Below are 23,167 nucleotides of genomic sequence, written 5' to 3' on the forward strand. Positions count from 1 at the left end.
TCCACTTATATAAGGTACCTAGAGTAGTCAAATTCATAGACAGAAAGTAGACTAGTGGTTACCATGGGCTGGAGAAAGGGAGGAGTGGGGAATTAGTGCTTCGTGGGTGTGGGTGTTTTAATTAGGGATAATAAAGGTCTGGAGATGGACGGTGGTGATGGCAGCACAACATGTGAATATACTTCATGCCACTGAACCATACACTGAAAAATGGTAAAATGTTATGTATAATATACCACAGTAAAAACAAAATCCTTAAAAAAAAGCGAGAAGGTTCAGAGATGCAAAAAAGACAAAAATTAGAGTCGATAAAATCAGGATTTCATTAGAGGCCATTAAAAAATGGTACACGGGGCTGGGCGCGGTGCCTTATGCCTATAATCCCAGCACTTTGGGAGGCTGAGGCAGGCAGATCACCTGAGGTCAGGAGTTCGAGACCAGGCTTACCAACATGGAGAAACTCCATCTCTAATAAAAATACAAAATTAGCTGGGCGTGGTGGCACATGCCTGTAATCTCAGCTACTTGGGAGGCTGAGGCAAGAGAATCCCTTGAACCTGGGAGGCAGTGGTTGTGGTGAGCAGAGATGGCACTATTGCACTCCAGCCTGGGCAACAAGAGTGAAACTCCGTCTCAAAAAATAAAAAAAAGGTACCCTGACTCAGGCTAACACATTCAAGAAAATCTTATGGCCTACAAGTTTTATTCTCCTTATTATCATGTTTAATATACCATATTAAATACATTATATGGTGTGCTGCTCTACTCAATTAATTCAGATGCAAAACGCTTAGATATATTAAAGGATAAATGAGGCTGGGCGCAGTGGCTCACGCCTGTAATTCCAGCACTTTGGGTGGCTGAGGTAGGCAGATTGCTTAAGCTTAGGAGCATGAGACCAGCCTGGGCAACATGGCAGAACCCCATCTCTACAAAAAGTACAAAAATTAGCCGGGCATGGTGGTGTGTGCCTGTAGTCCCAGCTATTTGGGAGGCTAAGATGGGAGGATCACCTGAGCTCGGGAAGTTGAGGCTGCAGTAAGCCGTGACTGCGCCATTGCACTCTAGCCTAGGCAACAGAGTGAGATCCTGTCTCAAAAACAACAACAATAACAACAATAACAAAACAAATAACAATTACAAACAATAACAAAAAGGAAAAGATTTTCAAGCTACTTTGAAAAAGACAACTATACAGTTAATATGACCCTTCTCTCAAAAATGCTTAACTTACTATATTTATATGTGCTTTAGATCAGCATTGGCAAGCTATGGTTGTGGGCCAAATATGGTCTGCTGTTTGTTTTTATAAATAAAATTGTATTGGAACACAGCCCTATCCTTTGAAAAAAAAAAGAAAAGATAATGTATGGCTGCTTTTATATTATAATGGCAAAGTGAAATAGTTGAGACCCAGACAGTGTGGCCCATACAGCCTAAGGTATTTACTCTCCACCTTCGTTGACACCTGGGCTAGGAGATGTGGAAGAGCACATCCTTGAGGCTAAGTCACATAGATTCTGCTTGCTACGTGTAATAGTTCTCCTATGCTGAATGATAACTTAATTTCAGGACCAATTTTTAAATTCTAACTTTTTTCTTTTTTTTAGATGGAGTCTCGCTCTGTCGCCCAGGCTGGAGTGCCGTGGCGCGATCTCAGCTCACTGCAATCTCCACCTCCAGGATTCAAGTGATTCATCTGCCTCAGCCTCCTGAGTAGCTGGTATTACAGGTGCGCACCACCATGCCCGGCTACTTTTTGTATTTTTAGTAGAGACGGGGTTTCCCCATGTTTGCCAGGTTGGTCTCAAACTCTTGACCTCAAGCGATTTTCCTGCCTCCTAAAGTGCTGGGATTACAGGCGTGAGCCACTGTGCCCAGCCTTAAATTCTAACATATTTTAAAGACAGTGTTGTTTAGCTGACTTTTTCCCTCTTCCAAGCTGTTTTCCATTTAACTCTAATGGCCAAATTTATGAGACATGGAAGAAAATGTTTGATGAAGGTTGTTGGCTCAGCTCCTGACACTTACATATTAATGATAATTTCTTAAAATTCCAAAAGAGATACAAGAGAGTTTGTTTTCATTCATTCATTCATTCATTCATTCATTCATTCATTCACTCACTCAGCAAATAGTTATTGACCACCTGCTATGTGCCAGATACTGTGCTAGCTATGGTGGACCTCGTCCTTGTGGAGCTGACTTCCGAGTTAACTGAACTCAGTTAACTGAATTACGCTTCAAATGCCAAATAGTTGAGAATTAAGGTATTTGTACTCATGGTTACTGACCACAGCCTGCTTCAAAAGGGTCGTACACCTCAACATTGTTAACATTCGTTTCTGATAAGGGCATAGTTTCCCAATTTAAAGCCCACATACCATCAGAACTTTGCTTTTAAATGTATCAGGGGTGTCTGGGGACTAGTGTGAAATACCGTATCCTGAATGTTGAGATTCTTGCTTGGGGCAGAAGTGTGGACAGAATGAATAATAATTATACATCAGAAGTAGAAACTTATCTGTGAGCAAATCAAAATATCTAGATAAGTAACACGGAGTCCCCCAATTTCATCCATTCGCCACGTGACAGTTTTAAAAGGACTGGGCATTCTGGTTTAGGCTTCATAGCATGTTGAATAAATGCAAGTCTCTAGAGTCAGAGAGTCTGAAGTCCAGATCTTAGTTCCTCTACTTCTAGCTGTGAATCTTGAGAAAAGTAATTTAACAGCATTAAATCTATATTCTCATCTCTAAAATGATGACTGTATTAACTAGTGTTTACTGAATGCCTATTATGTGACAGGCAAAGTGCTATGCTTGTTGTGCATATTAACTCATTCCAATCCTCACAACATCTATATGGGATATTACTAGGGTCTCCACCCTACAGATAGGGAAGCTGAAGCACGGAGAGGCTAAGTAGATTCTCAGTTAATGAGCATCAGAGCTGGTATGTGAACCTTGGGAGTCTGATTTTCATCATAGGGCTGTGATGCGGATTAAATAAAATGATTGGTGTAAAGTTCTTAGTGCAGAACCTAGCACAAAATGATCAAGGAATGTTAGCACAAGAAAATTGAACTAAGGCTGGGCGTGGTGACTCATACCTTTAATCCTAACACTTTGGGAGGCTGAGGCAGGAGAATTGCTTGAGCTCAGGAGCTTGAGACTAGCCTGTGCAACATAGTGAGACCCCCATCTCTACAAAAATTTAAAAAATTAGCTGGGTGTGGTGGCGTAACACCTGTGGTCCCAGCTATTCGGGAGGCTGAGGTGGGAGGATCACTTGAGCCTGGGAGTTCAAGGCTGCAGTGAGCTATGATTATGCCACTGTACTCCAGCCTAGGTGACAAGCAAGACCCTGCCTCAAAAAGAAAAAAAAAAAAGGAAAAAAGACAATCAAACTTAAAAAAAAAACCAAAAAACAACTGGAGGGAAGAATCTTGCCCCTATGTAGGATTCTGTGTTTACAGGAAAACAGGCAAGAGGTTATCCCAGCCAACTTTAAACCAGTCAGTAGAGAAGCCTAGCCTGTGAGTTCTGGTGGAGACTGGTGTATCAGAGTCTCCCAGATTCCTTTCATAGCAGGTAAGCTGTCTGGAGTGTGATTCTTCACTGGTGATGTGGCTTATGCATCCATGTGTAAGCCTGTTTCTCACCTAATCCTTGGCTAAAGCACTTTACAGAAGCTCTCCCAGAAAGAACATGAAGAGACTTGCCACATTAGATGCAAAAGGTCCAACCATCTATGTAAATGCCAAATCCCCTGAGGTAGGACCCTCCCAGCACACAGCTATTCTTCCCAATACTAAAAAAGCATGAGTCGGCCGGGCGCGGTGGCTCAAGCCTGTAATCCCAGCACTTTGGGAGTCCGAGGCGGGCGAATCACGAGGTCAGGAGATCGAGACCATCCTGGCTAACACGGTGAAACCCCGTCTCTACTAAAAATACAAAAAAACTAGCCGGGCGAGGTGGCGGGCGCCTGTAGTCCCAGCTACTCGGGAGGCTGAGGCAGGAGAATGGCGTGAACCCGGGAGGCAGAGCTTGCAGTGAGCTGAGATCTGGCCACTGCACTCCAGCTTGGGCGACAGAGCGAGACTCCGTCTCAAAAAAAAAAAAAAAAAAAAAAAAAAAAAAAAAAAAAGCATGAGTCTTCACTGAAGGCTGCTAGCATTAAATAAACATGGCAATATATTTGAAATAAATCATTTACTCACAGTTTCATATATAAAACAAGCAGAAAAAAATATACTTTCAAATCATGCTATTATTATTCTGAACTAGGGATTTTCGTTATGTTTTAGGGAGAGTTTGAACTTGTTGGGCTGAAATAAAATTTCAAGGCAAACAGGTAAAGCAGACATCATCAAGGATTTGAATTCTCTTTTTAGCATTGGTTCAGAGTACCTTTCATTAGGATTTTAACTTTGAACTGGGACATTTTAGAGGGCAAAGATACCAGTGTACTACTGGGAAATATTTTCAATGTTTACATACCAGTCTTTACCTAGGATCAAAAACATGCATGAGTTTACTCTAGAATTAATAAGACTACCGGTCGGGAGCAGTGGCTCAGGCCTGTAATCCCAGCACTTTGGAAGGCTGAGGCGGGTGGATCACAAGGTCAGGAGTTCAAGACCAACCTGGCCAAGATGGTAAAACCCCATCTCTACTAAAAATACAAAACAGTTAGCCGGGCATGGTGGTGGGTGCCTGTAATCTCAGCTACTCAGGAAGCTGAGGTAGAGAATTGCTTGAACCCGGGAGGCAGAGGTTGCAGTGAGTTGAGATTGTGCCACTATACTTCAGCCTGGGTGACAGAGTGAGACTCCATCTCAAAATAAATAAATAAGACTACCAGTTAACTTTGGTTCACAGCTCTTGGAGTGTGAGTGTGTGTGTGTGTGTGTGTGCGTGTGTGTGTGTGTTTGAGATGAGTATGCAATTTGAAATTCTTGGGAGAGCTTTATTTGCTTACCAGCTGCCAAACTGCAATTTGAAGCTGTATACAGTGGGGTACAGTGTCTTCCAATCACTACCTGGAATTTAATTCAGTGGAGGGTTTTAAAATGTGTTGATCCAAGAGGTAATTCTCTCTTTGTGGTTAGATTTCTATTTTGATGTTCCTTATTCATACCATAAAATTTTGTCCTAATAATCACTTCTTAAGCATGACCTAACACACACAATGCACATAAGAGCAAAGGCTTTGGAGTAAGAGATCTAAGTTCAAGTCATGACTGCACCACTTACTAGCTGTGTCTCCTCAGGCAAATCACCTTAGTTCTATTTCCACATCTCTAAGATGGTTCTAGTAATAGCACCAGGACTAAGTGACAATTGACAATGTGTGCACACAATTTGTTTAAAAAGGTTGGCAATTATTATTACTTTAAAGAATGTTACTTGAAAGCCATAGCTTGTGTTTTAGAGGTGTCTGTCACAAAAGTTCAGAATAACCTCCTGGTTTACAGAAGAATTATTTGATTATTTGGTAAAGGAAGATGTTGCCCCAAAGTCAGGGTGAGGGAGGGGATGGGGTAGGAAATCAGAGAGAAAAACAGTTTCTGCAAAAAGTTTCCAAGATTTGACCTTACCCTGAGCATTTATCTTACTGCCTTGGTCCAAGTTACCACCACCCAGTAGAATAAACATTGGAGAGGACACACCCACTCTTGGGCAGGTCCCTGGCACCAGGATGTTTCTATTACCTCAGAGTTTGAAAGTGGAAAAGGAGTTCCACTCAAAATGGAGGCAGAACATGGAATTTACCTGGGAGGCCAAACAATAAGCTGAAGACTTTGAAACACAGGCTCTTTTTTTTCTATCAACAGGCAGGGACCTCTTGCTATTAAAAAGCATGGCCCTTGGGGCACATAAACATCTCTCCTTGACTCTCCTTTCTTTAGGTAAAATCCTGAGAGGTTGAAGATACAACGGAATAATGACATTCTGGGCCATGCCTTCTGCCTACCCCTCGCTCATCTGAGAAAGAGTTCATTCATAATGGGTCTTAATTGTGTTGATGATTGTACAGATTTTGTTATTCCAAAGCACATCATTCAATGAATGCTTGTGTATGATAAACAGATGCAAAGCCAAGAGGCTCAATTTTCCCAGGCGTTTCTATCAACACACACCTGAGAAGGCAGCCTTTTGCTGTGGGTTCTCAGGGAGGCCTGCTGTGTACTACAAGAGGGCTGAAGCCACCCTCCTGAAAGGGGTGGAGTGGGGAGATTTTCTGCAGGGGTTTGGCAACACACAAATACCAGTTAGGAATCTATTATCTTGTTCCATTTATTTATTTATTTATTTATTTATTTATTTATTTATTTGATGGAATCTCTTTCTGTCACCCAGGCTGCAGTGCAGTGGCGCGATCTCAGCTCACTGCAGCCTCCACCTCCCGGGTTTGAGTGATTCTCCTGCCTCAGCCTCCAGAGTAGTTAGGACTACAGGCATGCACCACCACGCCTAGCTAAGTTTAGTGCCTTTTTTTAGTAGAGACAAAGTTTCACCATGTTGGCCAGCCTGGTCTTGAACTCCTGGCCTCAAATGATCCACCTGCCTTGGCCTCCTAAAGTGCTGGGATTACAGGTGTGAGCCACTGCACCTGGCCTTATTCCCTTTAAATAAGCATTACTTATACTTTGCCTCAAAAGGTTGATGGGGTAATGCTGAAACAAACAAAAATGAAACCCACACATTCAGCACACATATGCCTCTTGGGCCAACATTTTTCCAATGCATGAATAAACAGTAGGAGGGACTTCTAGTTTCACTCCTTACCTTGGCTCCTTTGACCTAAGCCTCTGAGGGATCTGGCAAGGAGCAGAAAGGTCGACTGACAGATACCAGAAAGGAAAAGGAAGGAGAAGCCACAGTGGCTTCTATCATTTAACACTAGCTTGAATTCATATAGTGTTTTGCAATTTGTAAAATTCTTTCAGGCTGGGCAAGCTGGCTCACGCCTGTAATTCCAGCACTTTGGGAGGCTGAGGCGGGCAGATCACCTGAGTTCAGGAGTTCGAGACCAGCCTGGCCAACATGGTGAAACTCTGTCTCTACTGAAACAAAAAAAGTACAAAACTTAGCCAGGCGTGGTGGTATGCACCTGTAGTCCCAGTTACTTGGGAGGCTGAGGCAGAATTGCTTGAAGCCGGGAGGCAGAGGTTGCAGTGAGCCGAGATCGCACCACTGCACTCCAGCCTGGGTGACACATGAGACTCTGTTCTCCGCCCCCCAAAAAAATTTATTTCACATATATTATTTAGTTTCATAAAATCCCAGAATTTGAGCTGCACAGGGAACACAGGTGTTCTCTAACCCAGGGTTTCTGAACCTCAGCCCTATTGACATTTGTGATAATTCCATGTTATGGGGGGCTGTCTTGAGCGTTTTAAGATGTTTCATAACATCCCTGTCCTCTACCCACTGGACGCAAAAGCGCCCCCACCTCCACAATGTTGTGACAACAAGAAATGTCTCCAGACATTGCAAATTTGGGGGCAGGGGGTACAAACAAAATTGCTTTCTGTTGAGAATTACTGGTGGAGTCTATCTTGGAGTTGTGTAATATGATTATATACTGGCACACATGGTAGGTACTTTTTAAACAGAGAATAAGTTGTTGTTTTCTATAGCCCTCCCTCAACATGGGCCTGGTGTCTTGATCTGGCTCTTATGAGTAGTCAAGGCTGGCCAGGCACAGTGGCTCACACCTATAATCTCAGCATTTTGTGAGGTTGAAGCAGGAGGATCGCTTGAGCCCAGGAGTTCGAGAGCAGCCTGGGCAACATGGCAAGACCCAGTTGCTACTAAAAAAAAAAAAAAAAAAAAAGTCAAGGCTATCAAGACTGAGAAATGTGCAACATTTTTCAAGGGTTTGAGGTAAGTGTCTCTATGATACTGTAATACTTATTTAATTTGGTTGAAACACTATCGATTTAATTTTCAAACAAAACAACAACTACCATAAAGGCTTGTAAGACTGGTTCTGTTGTCTAATTGACTTGTCATCACAGCAAACTGACAGGCCTGGGTCATACAAACATCACTGCCGAAATCAGTCTAAAGTATCCAACTGTCTCATTTAAATTCAGGCCCCGCTGCTACATGGACACGTAAGAACTGCTGACAATCTGGTTTTTAAGACTTGAGCTATTTTCAAATGTCGTTACTGGTTTCTTCAACAATGCAATAACCCTCACTTAAAATTTACACTTTTTTTTTTAAAGACACACTATGAACAATCACTGAAAATGGACTTCCGGGATACAGTCAATTCACTGGTACTAAAGTCAACATCTGTACAGGTCTATAGGCAAAAGGCAATGATGTGGTAGAATAAATGATTAAACAATATTTGCATGTGAATTGATTCATTCACTTGCTCATTCAAACACTGCATGCAAGGCTGTGCTAGATGCTTGGAGATACAGTGGTGGCCACTGCGTGTTCTTGGAGTTCACAGTTTAGAAGGGTAGATGAAGAAGGAAGGGGAGGTCAGGAACAGTAGCTCATACCTGTAATCCCAGCACTTTGGGAGGCCAAGGTAGGCAGACTGCCTGAGGTCAGGAGTTCGAGACCAGCCTGGGCAACATGGCAAAACCTGTCTCTACTAAAAATACAAAAATTAACCAGGTGTGGTGGCATGTGCCTGTAATCCCAGCTACTTGGGAAGCTGAGGCAGGAGAATTGCTTGAACCCAGGAGGTAGAGCCTGCAGTGAGCTGAGATCATGCCACTGCACTCCAGTCTGGGCAACAGAGCGAGACTCCATCAAAAAAAAGAAGAAGAAAGGGGAGGAGACAGAGCAGAGGGAACATTATGAGCCAAGGTGGGCATGTGCAAAAATGCTGGAATAGTCTCGAATAGCTGAAATGTAGGAGGTGGATATGAGGCATAAGATGAGGCTCAAAAAGAAAATAAAACCAGATTGTGAAGGGTCTAAGTCTCTCGCTTTCTGTGGTAGACAGCGGTCAGCCACAAAGCTTTAGCCATGACTAGGAAATTCAGGCTGAGTCCTCAGTGAAAGAATGAGTAGCTCCTGCACCAGGCGTTTCATTCAGAGGAATAGAAACGATTTTATAAATTTGTTTATGAACTATTCTGCTAAGCAAGCAGGAGGCCTGAGTAGTGTTTATACGGGGACAAGAGACCAAAAACTCAGAAATTAAAAGCACGAGATAAACCTGAAGTTCTGTATCTTGTCAGCCTTAGTCTAGTGTCCGCCAGGTCAAATCCACAGTCTATTATAAACATCTGCCTTTTCATAATACATACCACTACTGCAGTTTTTTTGTTTTTATTTTTTTAGCCTTTTTTCTATAACTAGAATGTAAACTCTGAGAGAGCAGAATTTATGTCTCTTCTTGGTTATCATAAACTCCTCAAAGCTTGGCACTTAAAATACAATAAATATTTGTCAAATAATTAAATGAACTGTGATTTCCCTCTTTCTTTCTTTCTTTCTTTCTTTCTTTCTTTCTTTCTTTCTTTCTTTCTTTCTTTCTTTCTTTCTTTCTTTCTTTCTTTCTTTCTCTTTCTTTCTTTCTTTCTTTCTTTCTTTTCTTTCTTTCTCTCTCTCTCTCTCTCTCTCTCTCTCTCTCTCTTTTCTTTCTCTCTCTCTCTCTCTCTCTTTCTTTCTTTTCTTTTATTTTTTTGAGACGGTGTCTCACTCTGTCACCCAGACTGGAGTGCAGTGGCTCAATCTCGGCTCACTGCAAACTCTGCTTCGCAGGTTCAAGGGATTCTCCTGCCTCAGCTTCCCGAGTAGCTGGGACTACAGGAGCACACCACTGCGCCCAGCGAATTTTTGTATTTTTAGAGACGGGGTTTCACCATGTTGGCCAGACTGGTCTTGAGCTCCTGACCTCGTGATCTGCCCACCTCGGCCTCCCAAAGTGCTGGGATTACAGGCTTGAGCCATCGCACCCAGCCGATTTCCTTCTTAATAGCATTATCAATAGCGATAAATATTTAAAGATTACTTATTTTTGTACAAGGCATCATGCTAGAAACAATGGCAGTGCGGTGGGAGGGAACATAAAAAACCATGTAAGATTGTTCAGCCCTAGGTGGTCACAAACCTTCCTTCAACAAACATTGATTGAGTGTCAAAATGAAGACAGTGGCTTAGTAAAGTGCACAAGCAAGGATGGACGGTGGGCCAAAACAGACTTCAGGGAATGAGCCAGCTATCACAGGTAGCCGAGGATTGAAAATCTGCACATTTCTTGTTTAATTATATTTAGAGACAGATGGAAATTATGCAGCAGTAGAAGTTCTATTTATCCTCTCACACTTAGAACTAATTATGTTATCATATGCCATATTACTGCCAATGTAATACATAATGATGTTAAATAATTAAGATGATGAAGATGAACTCCATTTTATTGAACATCTTTATGAGTGAGACCTTCTGCTGACTGCCAGCAGTTAGCACCAAGAGAGAATTTCAGAGGAGGATACTGTCCCACCCCATGTCTAGTATTTCTGGAAAAGTGGCTGGAGAGTGTATTTCACTTATGTGCTAAGAACAGAGCAGCGCTAAAAGAGAATAGCCAGCTTAAATGCAATCCTCCCCACAGGGAAGGAGATGAATTAGAAATAATCTCTTTTGTTCTGTGCTCTCAGAGGTCAAATTTTTTTTTTTTTAAAAAAAGAATCTCCTTTTTTTAAAACTCTCTTTTAAAAAAAGAGTTTCCTTAATGTATGGTTTTAAAACTCCCAAGTTAATGATAATGAACTATTTTTTTTTGAACACGTATGTGTAACTTGATTTCTCATGACATTTCTATGAGTGGAAATTTTAAATGTGGGCTCTAGAGTACGGGGTAGATGCCTGCTGGAGACCTGCACATTTGACCCCCTGGCTGTTTTCATAAAGTTTTATTGGCACATAACCACGGCCATTTGTTTACATATAGTCTATGGCTGCATTTATGGGGACAATGGCAGAGTTGAGTTAAGTAGCAGCAGAGGCGATAGGGCCTATGAAACCTAAACTGTTTACTGTCTGGACCTTTACTGCAAACATTTGCCGACCACTGCTGTAAAGTCAGATTTCCTGGGTTTGAGCCCCAGTTCTTCAGCTGTGTAGCTGGGTGACACATTGGTAAACTAACTATTTAAAATCCTGATTCCTCATTATCCTCACCTGCAAAATGAGAATAGTGATAATTATCACTATCTCAAAGCATCACTGTGAGGAATAAATCAGGTAGCCAAGGGCTTGGAATGAAGCTAAGTAAGGGTGTGATCAGTGTTAGCCATTACTGCCCCCTTTTTATTTTTTTATTATTTACTTATTTTTATTCATTTATTTATTTTTTGAGACAGAGTCTCACTCTGTCGCCCAGATTGGAGTGCACACTGGACGACAAAGTCAGCTCACTGCAATCTCTGCCTCCTGGGTTCAAGTGAATCCTGCCTCAGCCTCTCAAGTAGCTGGGACTATAGATGAGTGCCACCATGCCCAGGTAATTTTTTTGTGTCTTTAGTACAGACAGGCTTTTGCCATGTTGGCCAGGCTGGTCTTGACCTCCTGACCTCAGGTGATCTGCCCACCTCAGCCTCCCAAAGTGTTCCTGGCCATACTGCCCCATTTTAAAGATCAGGAGATTTAGGGTGTCAACTTGACCCAGCTTACAGAATTGAAATGTAGGTCAATCAGACGACAAAGTCAAAGCTCTTTCTACCATGATACTCATTCTTTGCTACTTACTCACTCATAGCAGGTTTAGCAATAGCCAGTGTTAACAGGATAAGACCACGATAGGTGAGAAGTGGACACTGGCTGATAGAGTGGAAGGAATTTCCAATACAGACACATGGTAAAGTTGTTGGGAAATCCTTACTTTCTACCATCCCCATTGCTTCCCCTCTTCATCCTCCCCACCAAAGCTTCTAAGCTTTCAAAGAGTTCTGCAAACTGTCCCATAGCCTATTTCTGGCTCTTTGAAAAGGAGTTAACATGCTCAAACAATGTTTTTAGACTTAAAAACCTATGGAATTAAATTCTTAAATGGAAATGTTGAAGGACTAGAATTCACATAATCGCAACGTGTAAGTGAGAACATGGGACTGTGATGAGGCAGTTCCACACCCAGGCTCTGGAGCCAGACTGCCTTGCTTCCTATCTTGACTGTACCACTTGAAAAACAAAGGCCATCACACAAGTCACTTTCTCTCCTTCAGCCTCAGCTTCACCATCTATAAAATGGTGATAATATTATCATTAACAATGTTGGGAGGATTAAAAGCACCTGGCTGGTTGGGTGTGGTGGCTCAAGCCTATAATCCCACACTTTGGGAGGCTGAGGTGGGAAGCTCGCTTGAGCTCAGGAGTTCCAGACCAGTCTGGGCAACATAGTGAGACCCTGTCTCTACAAAAAATACAAAAATCAGCCAGGTGTGGTGGTTCCAGCTACTCAGGAGGCTGAGGTGGGAGGATCACTTGAGCCTAGGAGGTTGAGGCTGCAATGAGCCGTGATCACGTCACTGCACTCCAGTCTGAGCAACAGAGGGTAACCCTGTCTCATAACAAACAAACAAACAAAAAAGAAAAAAGTACCTGGCTACAGTAAATGCTCAAGGCCCTTTGTTATTATTTCAGCTGGTCAAGAGTCAGTGTTTTTCAAGGATCTTCTTTTTGTAGACAACTGTATAGTCACAGTTTAGAGTCGCAAATTATCTGCCTGGCAAGATACTTTTAAAAATTAAAATGTAGGGGCCGGGCGCGGTGGCTCAAGCCTGTAATCCCAGCACTTTGGGAGGCCGAGACGGGCGGATCACGAGGTCAGGAGATCGAGACCATCCTGGCTAACACGGTGAAACCCCGTCTCTACTAAAAAATACAAAAAACTAGCCGGGCGACGAGCGGGCGCCTGTAGTCCCAACTACTCGGGAGGCTGAGACAGGAGAATGGCGTGAACCCGGCAGGCGGAGCTTGCAGTGAGCTGAGAGCTGGCCACTGCACTCCAGCCTTGGTGGCAGAGCAAGACTCCGTCTCAAAAAAAAAAAAAAAAAAAAAAAAAAAAAAAAAAAAAAAAAAAAAAAAATTAAAATGTAAAGAACCTGAGGGGATTCACTCCCAAATGTTTATGGACAAACTGAAAGGGCATTTACACAGATAGTACCTTCTACATTTACTTGAGAAAGTTCTTTAAGACACTGTACATGTGAAATGTGTAGTTATAATGGCTACTACTATGTTCTCTTTTATATTTGTTCAATTATGTAAGTATTATGTTCTTTTTATCACTACTTAGTATTCCTGCATGGGAGCTTTGTGCCTACCCAGTGAATGTAGTAGGCCCTAAATATTGTCTGTTAACTAATTATGGTGTCATATGCCATGTTAAAATTAAAATATTACAATTACTGAAGCAGGTTTAAGAAAGAAACCTGGGCATAATATTCTTAGAAAAACTTTATGTGCCAGAAGTTGAATATATGAACTGGTAGTTTGATACATGATTACTTTTTAATTATAAAAGTCATCTTTAATTGCAAAAAAATCATAATAGTGTTCTTTTAGATAAGAAATTTCCTGTGTTAAGAATATGATTCAAGTTACTGAGAATTTATAGATATGTATTTCCTGTACATACTATTCCTATATATCTATATATACCAACAATACTATACAAAAGTATTAGTCCCATTTTCTTTTTTTTCTTTTCTTTTGTTTTTTTTTTTTTTTGTTTTGAGACAAGGGCTCTGTCACCCAGGCTGGGGTGCAGTGGCATGATCACAGCTCACTGCAGCCTCAACTTCTCAGGCTCAAGCAGTCCTCCTACCTTGACCTCTCAGGTTCAAGAGATCCTCCCACCTCAGCCTCTCTAGTTGCTGGGACTACAGGTCCTCACCACCACGCCTGGCTAATTTTTTATTTTTTTGTAGAGATGAGGTCTCACCACATTGCCCAAGCTGTTCTCAAACTTCTGGGCTCAAGCAATCCTCCTGCCTCGGCCTCCCAAAGTGCTGGGATTAAAGGCGTGAGCCAGCACGCCTGGCCAGCCTCATTTTCTTGATGGAGAAACTGAGAAGGAGGGTGATCCTGTGCTTCCTTCAAAATCACAATTAGAGAAGGCAAATTTGTGATTGTAATTTTATAAAGATGCCTTATCTTTGAGGTGATACTTTATAGTTTGACTTATTTTTGGCAGTAGAGTTGTTTTATATCCAAAACCAAACCAAACCCAGAGAGTCCAAATATAAAAGACAGAATTTTTTGAAAATTTTAAAATTTGTGGGGGCCGGGCATGGTAGCTCACACCTGTAATCTCAGCACTTTTGGAGGCCGAGTGGGGCGGATCACCTGAGATCAGGAGTTCAAGACCAGCCTGGCCAACATGGTGAAATCCCGTCTCTACTAAAAAATACAAAAATTAGCCAGGCGTGGTGGCCCAGCACCTATAATCCCAGCTGCTCATGAGGCTGAGGCAGGGAGAATCGCTTGAACCCAGGAGGCAGAGGTTGCGGTGAGCCGAGATAGTCCCATTGCACTCCAGCCTGAGTGACAGAGTGAGACTCTGTCTCAAAAAAAAAAAGACGTTTTAAGGCTGTTACTCAGGGTGGAATGTAGTGACATGATCTTGGCTCACTGCAACCTCCGCCTCCCAGGTTCAAGTGATTTTTGTGCCACAGCCTGGGATTGCAGGTGCACACCACCACACCCAGCTAATTTTTTTTTTTGTAATTTTAGTAGAGACAGGGTTTCACCATGCTGGCCAGGCTGGTCTTGAACTCCTAACCTCAAGTGATCCGCTGGCCTTGGCCTCCCAAAGTGCTGGGATTACAGGCATGAGTCACTGGGCCCAGCCAAGGGTATTTAGTTTTCATTCGTTAAATTTCTTAAATTTTACTATTACATTGGGGATTAAGTTAAAATTTTTTTTCTTAAATTTATGCCCAAACAGATTTAGAAAGTGAACTTTTTGCTGGGTGTGGTGTCCTAGCACTTTGGGAGGCCGAGGAGTTTGAGACCAACCTGGGCAACATAGTGAGACCCCACCTCTATTAAAGCAAATAAAATTAAATAAACAAACTAAAATAAAACGAAAGTGAACATTCCCAAACATAAACTTACAGTCTTTATAATGGTGTGTGAATGCTAGTCTTTTCCTCCTAATTTCAAACGATATTAGTAGTTTGCCAGTAGTAGTTATATAGTAACAGTATGGTCTGTTATTGCTGTCTTATATTGTACATGAATATATGTACAATATGCACCTTCTGGTGGTATGTCAAATAGTAGTACACAAAAATAACACAGGTTTTTTTGTAAAACAAATGACAGATTGCCTGTCCTGAAACAAAGGCTCTGAAACAGACTGACATAGTCAAACATTAGCTTTAGTTTTAGGTGTGACCTTCTGCTTTTATTTGGTTAACATTAGTCATTTCAGTTGCAACTAGGAAACAATATCTGCTATCACAGAAAAAAACAGATCCTGGTTATGTCGATGTCATGTTCATTGACCAGCTATCTCGAGGCAATAATTATAGTAGAATAGTATTCGCCCAGAAATACCCTCAACAGTGAAAAAGTCATGGGTTAAAACATTTTCTTCTATAAATGTTTAAGTTGAATGTGGGGTATTTTGGAAGCTAAAAATATTTTCAAACTCAACTATATTTATGGCAATATGACCACAGTAGGCTGTTTATGAGAAAATATAAAAAAGGAAGTGAGCTTTCTGGTGAGGGATAACTTAAAGACAAAATGCATTAAATACAACTTTAATCCAGAAAATACATGTTCTTTTTATTCATTGCATTGTTTCAATGCTGTTCCACCTTTCTAACTCTGGTGATATTTGGGATTTTTTTTCTCCTTTTCTTTTCTTTCTTTTTTGGGTACATAGTGAAAAACAAAAAAAGATAGCTTAAAAAACAGGTCCTTCTGCAAACATATGGCTAAGGTTCAACTCTAATACCCAATGGCTTATTTACTTTAAAAATTTGGAAAAGTAAGCACCATGAGTTCATTGATATGAGTAGGAACCTGCGTCATCCTGTGGTATTTGTGAATATTGTGGGCTCTTTTATCAATTTTGTTTGTTTCTAAGTCTTTTCAAAGAACTCTATTAGAAATGAGACCATCTGAGACAGGTCCTTTAACACAGAAAAGTGTTACTATGAAGTGATTTTAGATATTAAAGGCTCTTTCCACTTCTTTATGCATTGTTTGAAATGTCTTAGAAAAGTTAAAACAATAGTGTTTATACCTTATTTTATTAGCTATAATGGAAGCATTTCAAAGGCAGCGGTGCTTATTTTATCCCCAGTGCCTGGCACTGAATGAATGTTTGAATAAAAGAATGAACGGATAGAAGAATGAATGAATGTGCACTGTCTTTTGTAAGAAACATGGTAGGACAAAGCTACAAAAAGTTTTCCTTTTATATGTAACATCCACCAAATCACTTTGGACATTTTTTTCATGTATCTATTTACATAAGTTTTGTGGTACAGCTGTGCATTGAGGTGCATGCCTGAAATCCCAACTACTGGGGAAGTGGGAGGATTGCTTGAGCCTAGGAGTTCAAGGCTGCATTGAGCTATGACTGTGCCCCTGCACTACAGCCTGGGCAACAGAGCAAGACCCTGTCCCTAAAAAAAAAAAAAAAAAACGAATAATAAAAATAATTTAAATTTTTTTTTGTGGTTTACCTGTATATAGAATTGGGTACAAATAGTCATACCCAGGTACTATGTGGTGGTATTTCTGCATGGCCAAAAGGAGGCCATCAAGAATAAATAGGCCAGCTTTGGTACAGGAGCTGGCCGGCCTTCCTTCCTTCCTTCCTTCCTTCCTTCCTTCCTTCCTTCCTTCCTCCCTCCTTCCCTTCCTCCCTCCTTCATTCGAGACAGTTTCACTCTTGTTGCTAAGGCTGGTGTGCAATAGTGTAATGGCATGATCTTGGCTCACTGAAGCCCCCGCCTCCTGGGTTCAAGCAATTCTCCTGCCTCAGCCTCTTGAGTAGCGGGGATTACAGGCATGGGCCACCATGCCCAGTTAATTTTGTATTTTTGGTAGAGATGGGGTTTCTCCATGTTGGTCAGGCTGGTCTCAAACTCCCAACCTCAGGTGATCTGCCCACCTCAGCCTCCCAAAGTGCTGGGATTAGAGGCCTGAGCCACCAAGCCCAGCCAGGAGCTGGCATTTCTAACACATGCCCAGGCATCAGGAGTGTCACATGGAAAAGCCACACCAACCCCTAATGAGCTATATTGAATGCCAATGTTAATATCCCTAGAGCCATTTTGGTAAAGCAGGTACTGGCCAGGGAGTTATAAAATTTCCATTACTGTTTTTTTTTTTTTTTTTTTTTTTGGCCTTAGCTGATATGCTTAGCTTCTGCTATACTGTCTCAGGAATTTGGTAGAGATGTTATGCCACAAGGAAATAGGCACATAAATGGGGCCTGCCCATGAAGGCAGTTTTTAATCACTCTTTTATTTGAAGGTATTTTGAGAGGCTGCTTATTACAATGCTTGAGCTCAAGCTCATGCATGCCAGAGCTCAACTGCTTGAGTTCAATGCCATTTATTAACTGTGTGACATCAGGTGGGTGACTTACTCTCCCAAGCTTCAGTTCTCTCAACTGGAAAATGGGAATAGACCGGGTGTGGTGGTGCATGCCTGTAATCCCAGCTACTTGGGAGGCTGAGGCAGGAGAATTGCTTGACCCTGGAAGGTGAAGGTTGCAGTGAGCTGAGATTGTGCCACTGCACTCCAGAGAGGCTGAGGCGGGTGGGTCACCTGAGGTCAGGAGTCCAAGACCAGCCTGGCCCACATGGCGAAACCCCATCTCTACTAAAAATACAAAAGTTAGTCAGCCACGGTGGCAGGCGCCTGTAGTCCCAGCTACTTGGGAGGCTGAGGTAGGAGAATCCCTTGAACCCCAGAGGCAGGGGTTGCAGTGAGCCAAGATCGCACCACTGCACTCCAGCCGGAGTGACAGAGTAAGGCTCTGTCTCAAAAAAAAAAAAAGATACTTATTAAAAGAAGAAGGAAGAGGGAGGGAAGGAGAACCAGTTTTCCCGGTCTCTATAATTAAACTAGGCAGTTAGAGTCAGTTGGAAATTCTTACAAATTTACATAGAAAGCACAACTATATTAATTAAAGAAACTCAAGAAATATGCACCTAAATGAAGAATAAAAATGAACAGAAAATACAATACATATCTAGAATTTTACTGAACCTAAAGTATTTAAAATGAGAAATTCAGGTGTCAGGAAATTTATGATTTCCCAGGTCTACTAAACTCCTGGAACGATTGTTGGCGTTTAATTGCTATTCATGTCTCACGTACTCTGTACTTTCACTGAGTGCACTTGGAGTTAATATTTCAATTAAAAAACTAATACATCAGTAAAAACACCCTGATTTGACCTAATCATTTATTCCCAGGCTCACAGGGAAATACTGGATCTTCTTCGAGTTAATAAAGTGTGAAATGACTTCAATGCTTCAAGGGAAATATAGTATACCAGTCTTGCAAATTGTTTTTTTCCGAAAGCATGGCCTATCTTATCCCATCCTGCATCGGAAAATTTAATTGGCTTAGTTATTTCCTCTTTCCCAAATCCCTTTTTATGGCAAAGAGAAAATGAGGACCTACAGCAACCCACGCTGCTGAGGACCTAAACCAGTCCCTGTGAAAACCAAAACAGGGATGGGCTGGATTCCAGTTTGTTTCTCATAGGTTTTGAAGTCAGAGTTTTAAAAGATTTAACAGGCTGGGTGCAGCGGCTCATGCCTGTAATCCCAGCACTTTGGGAGGCTGAGATGGGTGGATCACCTGAGGTCAGGAGTTCGAGACCAGCATGGCCAACATGGAGAAACCCCACGTCTACTAAAAAAAAAATACAAAAGTTAGTCAGGCATGGTGGCAGGCACCTGTTATCCCAACTATTCGGGAGGCTCAGGCAGGAGAATCGCTTGAACCCGGGAGGTGGAGGTTGTAGTGAGCCGAGATCATGCCATTGCACTCCAGCCTGGGCGACAGAGCGAGACTCCATCTCAAAAAAAAAAAAAAAAAAAAAAAGATTTAACATTACTTTATTTGGAATTTGGACAGCCAACTGCCAATGTCAAGCATTCCAATGATGAGAGCCTAAGACCCTGAGTTGCATTAGCATGGCACTACTGTCATCTCCAAGCCCGTCAGAGAGCAGCCAGTCCAGTGCAGACATTTGAAGCTAGGCAAGGCAGCTTACACAGCCTGGGGATTCTTCGTACTTTTCAGTATTCTCCAAGGGAAGTCTAGACAGACTTCACATTTTGTTAAGTGCAGTTAGGTTCTGTCCACAATAAAACAGAGCTAGGACAACTGTTTTGGAAACATAGTTAGCACATAATTGTAGCTAATTTAGTTTTTTTCTCTGAAGCAGCATGAAAAGAAATTTGTTTTTGTATAAAAGATGTTTTTATCTTCTATAGCCCACAGTTCCCAACAACAGAGTGTCCTCTCTCCTTCCCTCTGCTGCAAATATATGTACCTACATAATACCCACATGCATGTTTTTTCTAGCCTAAGCCACTATCTACCCCTGCTGTTCTCTTTTTGGGGATTTCTTCAAGCATATTTACAACAAAACACTTGCTGAGCCCAACTGCCACCTCACTGCTGTATCCTAGTTACATGAGCCATCAGTTCCCCAAACGCTTTCTTTCACCTGTCTGTTGGGAAACCACCTAAGCCTATATGAGGAAGAAAAATCATTCAGAACAAATGTTGGCTTGAATACTCGTGTCATTTTCTTAACTGCCTGATACAGGCTTTCACCGAGATTTGGTGGGAATCAAAAGTACATCTTTAAAAAAGTCCTGGCCCTTACCTTACATTATATACAAAAATAAAATCAAATAGATCAAAGACCTAAACGTAAGAGCTAAAACTATAAAACTTAGAAGAAAATACAGGGGCAAAGTTTCATGATATTGGATTTGGCAATGATTTTTTGGACAACCCCCAAAAGCACAGCAACAAAAGAAAAAAATAAATAAAGTAAACTTCATCAAAATTAATAACTTTTGTGCACCAAAGGACAGTCAAGAGAGTGAAAAGGCAACCCACGGTGTAGGAGAAAATATGTGCAAATCACGTCTGATGAGGAACTGATATTCAGAGCATATAAAGAACTACAACTTAATAACAAAAAGCAAACAAGCTAATTTAAAAATGGTCAAAAATGTTGAACAGGTATTTTTCCAAAGAAGATATACATTATATATCTGCAAAGATATACATTATACATCTGCAAAGACCCTTGAAAAAATAAAGAAAGAAGACACACAGATGCCTCATAAGGACATGAGGAGATGCTCAACATCATTTATCATTAGGGAAATACAAATCAAAGCCACCATGATATACCGCTTCACACTCACTGTGATGGCAATTATTAAAAAAACAAAACCACAAGTGTTGGTGAGAATGTGGAGAAACTGGAACCCTTGCGTTGCTGGTGGGAATGTACAATGGTGCAGCTCCTGTGAGAAAAAGTATGGTGGTGTTTCAAAAATATAATCATAATAAACAGAAGTATCACATGAACCAGTAGCTTCTCCTGATGCACAGAGCAAGAAATAAACGTAAGTGGTAATAATAAATACTCAGTGAATAAATGTAGGCCTCACATATCTTTTTCCCACAGAGAGATGTGAGAGATTGAGGCTGATAAGTAATAACAGATCTGGGACACTGTCTTCTACTTTAGAGACCTGATATTGGCTAGAGGTGGGGTAGGTAAAGGTGAGGGAATAGGCTTTTATTAGGTTGGTGCAAAAGTGATTGCAGTTTTTGTAGTTACATTTAATGGCAAAAACTGCAATTACTTTTGCACCAACCTAAGTATTTTTTGAGTCTCTATAAAAGTATTTCTCGTTTTAAATCTTCTTAAATTGGTAATACACAGTTTTTACATGTGCCCTGTGAAATGCACATTGTCATATATGATGCGTGGAGATAGGTGGGAAGGTGGGTAAAATGTTTCTGAAACAGTTAGACAATATCAAGAGCTTTACAGTGTTAATTAAGTAGTCAATTCTTATTAGCCCAGTGATTCCATTTATAGACATGTATAATCAAATACCCAAGAAAAGATTTATGTTCGAATATATTTACTGCAGTGCTATTTATAACACAATGCAATGAACATAATAGTTTATATTTACATGTAATAAACACAAATATTCAATGGTATAAAAATGGTCAATAAATTGTGGCATAGCCACAGCTTAGAGTACCTGTTTAATATTCTCAGCTATTTTAACTTTGCTAAATAATATTTAAAGATATGTGGTAGTCCCCTCTCATCTGAGGGGGACCTGTTCCAAGACTCCCAGTGGATCCCTGAAACCTCTGATAGTACTGAACCCTATATAAACTGTTTTTTCCTATACATATTTACATATGTAACACACACCTATGATTAAGTTTAATTTATAAATTAGGCACAGTAAGAGATTAACAATAACAATAAAATATAACAATTATAGCAATACTCTAATAAGTACTCGAATTATAGCAATACTCTAATAATAAAGTTATGTGAGTGTGGTCTCTCTCTCTCTCTCTCTCTCAAAATATCATACTGTATGCCTCTATTTTTGGAAAACAGCTGACCACAGGTAACTGAAACCAAGGAAAGTGAAACTGCAGATGGGGGCTGACTGACTACTGTATATGAAAATTAAACAACCAAACAAAATCAGAGTAAATATACCATGTTAATTCTGGTTATATTTGGATTGTGGGATTATAGGTAGATTTTGTTACATTTTTCTATAATTTCCAGATTTCTTTCCATTAGTATACTTGTATAAGAAGAAAAAAATTACAATTAAAAATATTTAGCTCTCTGAGTCCCTGAATTCAATGGACTAAATCCAAAACCCAGCCTAGGGGACATGAAGACAAGGTACCTATTTTCTCTCACAGAGATTGCTGGGTACATCAGTGTAGCCAGCAGCCCCTGCCTGACACACCGTATCTACTGCCTCCACCTTCTGGAGCTGTGTGAGGGCTGGGATCCAAGGTCAGGGTGAGGCTAGTCTTTCTCTTACCTTCCCTTCCTAGCACACAGGGAATTATCGCCCATAGAATAATCTCACTCACTAGATCCACAGAAAGATCTCAGCTCAGCAGGGCATGATGGCTCACGCCTGTAATTCTAGCACATGGAAGGCCGAGGCGGGCGGATTGCCTGAGCTCAGGAGTTCAAGACCATCCTGGGCAACACAGTGAAACCCCGTCTGTACTAAAAATACAAAAAAAATTACCTGGGCATGAAAATTAGCCGGGTGTGGTAGCGCGCACCTATAATCCCAGCTACTCAGGAGGCTGAGGCAGGAGAATTGCTTGAACCCGGGAGGCGAATGTTGCAGTGAGCCGAGATCGTGACACTGCACTCTAGCCTGGACGACAAGAGCGAGACTCCGTCTCTTTAAAAAAAAAAAAAAGAGGCCGGGCGCGGTGGCTCAAGCCTGTAATCCCAGCACTTTGGGAGGCCGAGACGGGCGGATCACGAGGTCAGGAGATCGAGACCGTCCTGGCTAACACGGTGAAACCCCGTCTCTACTAAAAAAATACAAAAAAATTAGCCGGGCGAGATGGCGGGCGCCTGTAGTCCCAGCTACTTGGGAGGCTGAGGCGAGAGAATGGCGTAAACCCGGGAGGCGGAGCTTGCAGTGAGCTGAGATCCGGCCACTGCACTCCAGCCTGGGCGACAGAGCGAGACTCCGTCTCAAAAAAAAAAAAAAAAAAAAAAAAAGAAAAAGAAAAGAAAAGAAAAAAGAAAAAAAGATCTTGGCTAACAGCAACCTCTGCCTACTGGGCTCAGTCCTACTTGGAGAAGATTAAATGGTTGTCAAAGTGCTTTTACATATGTTGTCTTTCTTTGGACTGTCATGAATTGGGATGACAGTTATTTTTACCTTATATGACAGGTGAGGAAACAGAAACTTAGAGAAAGTATGAGGATTGATCAAAAAACACAAGATATTATCACACGAATCCTAGTCTAGTTTATACCAAAGAACCCTTCGTCGTGTCACACAATCAAAATACAGTCTGACTGAAACATAGTTGACTGCTGGGTGCTGTGGCTTATGTCTGTAATCCCAGCACTTTGGGAG

At 41.4% G+C, this 23,167-nt stretch overlaps 1 protein-coding gene across 9 annotated transcripts in view; it reads right to left on the reverse strand.

Annotated features, from left to right (window-relative positions):
- The window catches only part of RBM47 (RNA binding motif protein 47), a 213,254-nt gene that overhangs the window by 19,909 nt on the left and 170,178 nt on the right, over window positions 1–23,167 (reverse strand). The gene's annotated exons all lie outside the window — the stretch shown is intronic.

Source organism: Rhinopithecus roxellana, chromosome 2 (assembly GCF_007565055.1).
Source record: "Rhinopithecus roxellana isolate Shanxi Qingling chromosome 2, ASM756505v1, whole genome shotgun sequence".
NCBI lineage: Eukaryota > Metazoa > Chordata > Mammalia > Primates > Cercopithecidae > Rhinopithecus > Rhinopithecus roxellana.